Source organism: Lolium rigidum, chromosome 5 (assembly GCF_022539505.1).
Source record: "Lolium rigidum isolate FL_2022 chromosome 5, APGP_CSIRO_Lrig_0.1, whole genome shotgun sequence".
NCBI classification, from domain to species: Eukaryota; Viridiplantae; Streptophyta; class Magnoliopsida; order Poales; family Poaceae; genus Lolium; species Lolium rigidum.
Genome location: NC_061512.1, coordinates 230,728,264 through 230,734,370, shown reverse-complemented (window position 1 = coordinate 230,734,370; position 6,107 = coordinate 230,728,264). Strand labels below are relative to the sequence as shown.

The 6,107-nt window shown below is 45.8% G+C and overlaps 1 long non-coding RNA gene across 1 annotated transcript; it reads left to right on the top strand.

Moving 5' to 3' along the window:
• The first annotated feature begins 2,038 nt into the window (after positions 1-2,038).
• LOC124654734 lies at positions 2,039-5,533 on the top strand. The gene is made up of 4 exons (XR_006988436.1): positions 2,039-2,355; positions 2,563-2,717; positions 4,917-5,052; positions 5,240-5,533. It is a non-coding gene; the product is annotated as an uncharacterized LOC124654734 (long non-coding RNA).
• Positions 5,534-6,107: the final 574 nt, after the last annotated feature.

Genomic DNA, 6,107 nt, shown 5'->3' with positions numbered 1-6,107 from the left:
GTGCGCCCGAGCCCAGCCTTGGTCGCGGCTCGCCACACGAACCGCGATTAAAGCACCCCATTAGTCGCGGTTCCTATAGCTTCGCGACTCAATGGGGCTTCCCCGAAGCCTCGTTTTTCTACCAAAGGGTATACACCGATTAATAGCCGACGATTAAATCAGTGAAATCGTCTGAATTCCTGCTAGACCGCTACTCCCAAGCCGACCGAGTAGTTAACGATTACCGATTTTCTTACCATTGGTAATTGTGCATTCGTATTGAAGTCTGGCGCGTACAGCGTCAACGTTTTCATGTCCATACATAGTCATCTACAAACTGTAGTGCCGGCATGGAGCGCTGCCGGCCGGCCATGCCCAATGCAAACGGCCAAACGACGTCAGGTACCAGTACACATCCACGTACGTCGCACGATTTGTCCTGAAAAAATGAGGTCTGTCGGGTAGGAGTTACGTGCATTACTCTGTCTCAAGGACACGGCTTAATTAATGGAATAGTGAACCAACCTCCCTGAGCTTATCTCTGTAGTTTAGTTTGAACCACTATCTGAACCCGTGCGTGTCAGAGTCCCCGTCAGGCTCCCTGTTTCCGAGCATCTGATGGAATTTGCACGTCATTTTTGAAGTCCTGTTAGCAAGCTCAAGACGCGTCATTTGTATTTACGCGTACGCTGCCAAACCTAAAGAGCCGATGGAAGAGATCACTCGTGTTCGTCCGTTCGAGAGCACTGTGCACTCGATCGGTCGCAGCCAAAACACCGACGACTGTCTTATGGCGGCGACACGTAGCTGCTGGCTGTAGACTGTACACAGCATGTGGCAATGCCGCACTAATGCTGCCGGTGCCGGCCATCCGATCGTCGTCCGATGTTGATACATGAGACCACGAGACACAGTCCATGAGACCTTGAGTGTGCACCGCATAGCTGCACTAGTATCCATGAATGCATTCATGCGTCTACGCCCATCCCGGCCGAGCTTCACTAGCTTGAGGTTCCCAGCACAAAGTCCGCGGACAGAGAACCAAAACACACGGCACATGGAGTATTGAGACTAGTTCAATGAAAGTATTATAAGTAGTATTATGCATGCCATGTTGGCAAAAATTTGATGTGTTACATCAATTAATGAGCTGAGAGATGAGAGTAGTATCATAATATGATACCGTATCATGATACATAAACATAGAAAACTTCATGAGAAATACATCATGTACACACATTTGCATTGAGATTCTACAAAACATTAAATATGATATAAGTATGATACCATATTATGATACTATGCATTGTGTAGGTGGTATCACAAACTAGTATCATGTGCATGATACAAGTGTATGATACTTATTGTGACTAGTCTGAAGCCTGGCCGAGCACTGACGATCGAAAAGTGTTGAAATTCCCAAGGCATCCCTTCTATTCCAACATCCTCTCGGTTTGCCAAACTTCAAACATTGTTTTTGAGCACTAGCTAGTAAGATAGTAGCATAAACGTGGATCCTGCGTGTCTAGCTAGTTTTATTTTTGTTGTTTTGAATTACATATCCACACTTACAACAAGTATCACTAACTGTATTCTTGTTATTTTTCATTTGTTTATTGTTTACCTGCTTGAATAAAACTTAGAGAAGAAATAGGATGCATAAAAATAATATGATGGGAAAACAGGTACAAGGCAGAAGGTATCATTGTTTCCGCTCTCTAGTGTAATAATCTCTCATTATTATGCATCTAGGCATAGCTTCTTCATGTGGATGATATGTTGAAAAAGTAGTATATATTTTTTCGCTCACTATCATACATGCTAGCTCTATGTTCGCTATCTTTACTATTATATTCCAGTTGGTCGTACGTCATACAACGCGTTTGGTGAGGAGATTGGGAACATCCTGTCCATATAATATGCATCCAATGGTATGACACCGTCCCAATAGCTGGCTTTAGATAATTACACGCCCATGCCACCGATAAGTGGACGACACCGGTTTAGAGCACCCACCGGAATGTAAAAGACTAAAAGTACAGGAAGCAAAGCCCCGACCTCGTCCCATGGAACCCTAGCTAGGGTCCCGCCGCCACCACCCCACCCCTTAGCATCTCGCCCCCAGCCGCTGCCGCCCTCCCGCCGCCATATCGCTGGAAGGCCTCTCCAGTACTTTGCTCGCCGTCGTCAGCCGGAGCACCTCTAGGCCGAACGATTTCAATTTCTTGACCAGAAACTGCGTCCTCCCTTATATACGTGCGCGTACACACATCGAGGAAGGAAAAGGCAAGCACCGCGAGGCAAGAGGAGAGGGCGACCAGCTTCGCCACGTTATCGACGCCGCCGTAGCCGAGCTCGGCCTTGGAATCAGCAAAGGTGAGCGGGTGGTCTAGGGATTTTATTTTGTTTGGTTTGTTGTTTGGGGAGTTCGCGTTCTAATTTGTGTGAAAATTTCTGGTGTCTTGGGGAGGTTTTGTGGGAGATCTGTGTATATGATTGGATCTGGGTCGAAATTTGAGGAGGGCATCTCGAATTGAGGATTCAGCTATGTGATCTGAACATGCTTTGTTTGTCGTGTTTCAGGTGAGGTTGAAGATTACCTTGCCTCGAGCGGAGGGTGAGGAAGCTGGGAGGAAGGAGACCAAGGAGCTGTTCCCGCAGAGCGCCGGCTTGGGTGGTGTGCAGGATGCAGCTACCGCTGACGACTACTCCGCGTCAGGCAAACATCGATGGTCCAGGTAAGATCACTACTCTGCGCTCCAGCTCATCTGATGCTCACTCTTTTCTTCTGTCAATCAGTCGTTCATGTGACATTACTTAGACCTTGTTCGGAGGTCCTCCGCTCCATTAAATCCTCGACCCCGCTTGCAAAATCTGAAGTTTTGAAAACATTCGGCGGCCAACTCTGAATTCCCAATCCTGAAAAACATCATCTATCACGTCATGCCTCCGTGCCGTGGCAGAGTCCACCACCGTGCTCTCCAAGAGCAGGAAATCCAGAATGTCCAGTTATGGCCTAATGGTGCTGATGTGGGTCTGGACAGCCTGACTTTGGATCAGAACGGGAATTGGAGGCGGCAGAGCACCGTGGCCAGAAGCAGCCACGCCGGCTAAATTGGCGTCGAGCCATGGTGGCATCAGACGAGAAGGGAGATCGAGGTTGGGTGGTGAGAGAGAGAGAGAGAGAAGGGGGACTCTTCTCTTATATATCCATACATTTACGTGATTCAGCTTTCTTGTTCATCACCCACTTCATTTGAAAATGTAGTGCATACATATTTGGCCAATTTAGATGGTTTCCTATGCAATTTGATACGACAAGTATTCCCAGATGGTTCCATATGCTTCTGTTAATTATTTTCATTTTAAAACTTTCAACCAGTTACATGATCCCTTCCTTTTTTTTAGAACTATTGATCATGCTTGCTTACACTAGCTCCGGTGGTAACAATGAAAATGAGATACCTGAGTGCAAAACCAGATCAGTAATGGAATATCTGGATTTACTACTTATTTTTGCTACTGTCAATATGAATTAGAGCATGTCAGTGCAATGGTTGCATTAACTTGCATCTACTTGCTCCTTAGTGGGCACATGAAAAACAACTCAAATGGTTATCAGAATTTGTAAAGGTAAAAAGAAGCAACTTTTTATTTTGCAGGGAGTAAAAAGAAGCAACTTAATGATCCATGTGCAAGGATTCTGTCCTGATCAAAGGTCTCAGTGTCGAAAGGAGCTAAAATCTCTCACTATTTATTTAGTCTATGGATTAGGCTGACTGCTTCAGTATTCAGATGGGGTCTAAGCTATATCTGATTTGCCCATACTTAGAATTAAGCAAGTCGGCATGGCCATCTTTCGCTCACGGGGATGAATTTTGCTTATTGGACCTGGAATCTTAGGTAATTGTAGTACTATGCTCTGTAGAAAATTGATCGTATTTGCTACAGCACAATTACCTGAAATTGTCTTAAGTTTAGAAAAATTTCAGCCCATGCTTCCTGCTTAGGTGTTTTTTGGTTGCAACGGTGAATTGTCACCAACGGCGACATTTGGATGCGCATGAGGGGAGGTATCCCTAGCTTTCCGTGTTCCTTCCCCATGAGAGGTTTCCACACCTTGGTCGGGAAGGAATTCCCCGTCTCGCTCTCGCGACGGCGCGCGGTTCCTCAGCCTCCGAGCTCCTCTGCCCAGCCACGCCTCAGCCGAAATCACCTGCCTCCCTCGGCGGCTCCACCGACCACAAGCGACTCATCCTCCAAGCTCTTTCCCCCTTGACGTCACGCGGACGCAGTCCTGCCGGTCCTCACCGACGGCCTCGCTGCCACTTGGTTAGCCGAGGCAGCAGTCCTTCTGCTCACCACCTTGATGTTGACCCTGCTAACCTCACGATGAACTTGCTAGCTTAAATAGACATTCTTCAGCGGCACGTAATATATATACATGTATATATCAGTGCGAACACTTTGCTTAGTTGTAGCATAATGTTGATCAAATCATTTGCATATGATTGATAAAGTATCTGGACAAATTAGCTCTTAAAGAACCATATTGTTTTCAGGGTAGTTGTTCTTATAATTTTAGCCTGCATAAGTTTGTTTGATGGGGGCAGTTTGTCTACAGAATCTAGATTATTCGGTGCATACTAGACTTTAGGTGCAATTTAAAGTTACATGGAAAATCTAATGGTTTGCGTCATATTAATTATCTGCGAGTCTTTGTGAGATTTCGTTTATCATCTTTAAATCATTGGATTGTCGCAGTTCAGACCTTCTGTGCGCAGAAGGCTGCTGTGTGGGAGTTTTAATTATTACAGAACCACCAGTCGTTGTGAATGAGCTGAGACTGCAATAGCACAACATATATTTGTCTAGGCTCCTCTGTTTGCAAAAGTGTTCTGACTCCGCATTAACGTAACCTCATTTCTCACTTGCAGACTATATCAACAGCATATACCAATGAGGTACTCAGCTTTCGGCAAAGTCACAGATGATTATTAATTCACAGGAAAATAGATAGATATTGTTTTAACTGCAGCGCATAGGGCGCCGCCTCCTCACAATCGTCTTCCGGTGAGAAGCCTCGTCATCATTCAATAAGATATAGCAAGGATAAATATGATTGTAGAAACAGTTCACGTATTTCTTATTGCAATATATTGTTCTCTGTTTTATATTAAAAATGAAGCTATTTCTTCAAGTAGATATTTTTGAAAGGGATGCTAATCTGAGCCTGAAACATTTTTCGGTGAAACTGTAGGAGGCTGGGCAGAGGGAGTGCGCTCGAGGAGAAGCGTCCATGGGTTTGGCCATGGGGGCCATACTCGGTGTGTTAGACGTGGTCACGTAAAAGGGTGGCAGAAAATGGAGGAAGAGAGGGCGACCTCACCTCGGTCGAGAGGTCGGAGGCAAACCATGGCTCCTCCGTGCTGGAACGGGAGCATGGTCCTCGTGGTGGCAGCGGTGAGGCCATCTGCCAGCTACGATAGTAGATGAGCTTCGGTGCTCCGGCGGCGTGGTCGATGAGGAAGAGGCGGCAGAGGGAGAACTCCCATCGGGGACAAAGACCGGAACGCGGCGAAAAGGCCTAAGCGGAAGGGGCACGGCCTTGCTTGGCCCGCTCCTCTACTAGCCCTAGGATGGTGAGCGGATCGGTGGTTGACTCGTGCGGGAGCGACGGGGAAGACCCGAGACAGAGGAGAGAAGATTTGAGTTTGATTTTTGATTTTCCAATCCTAAGTTGAAAGGTTTTGAATGTGTGAAGTAGTTTTTGCTAAATTAGATTTGGATTTTGTGTCCGTCAGTTAATTATGGATGAAGGGGGTAGGATTTTTAAGCATGCTTATATAATGCTATCTTGCTAAATTATGAAATTTTATAACATCATTTCTATCGTTTTCCCACAGTACAGGGATCTTTTTGTATTCGCTGGGTTGTTTCCCCTTTCGGTTGGACGTAGATCCACCGGGTTTTAAGTATATTAAGAATGATTAAATTTCAGCTAAAATTTAAAATCTTCCTAATAATCTCCAAACCACTTAAATCCACTTGGGAGGTGGATTAACCGAACAAGGCCGGATAGGGGAAATCTCCCCGTGGGAGTCTAGGCAGCCCCATATTCTCCCGAG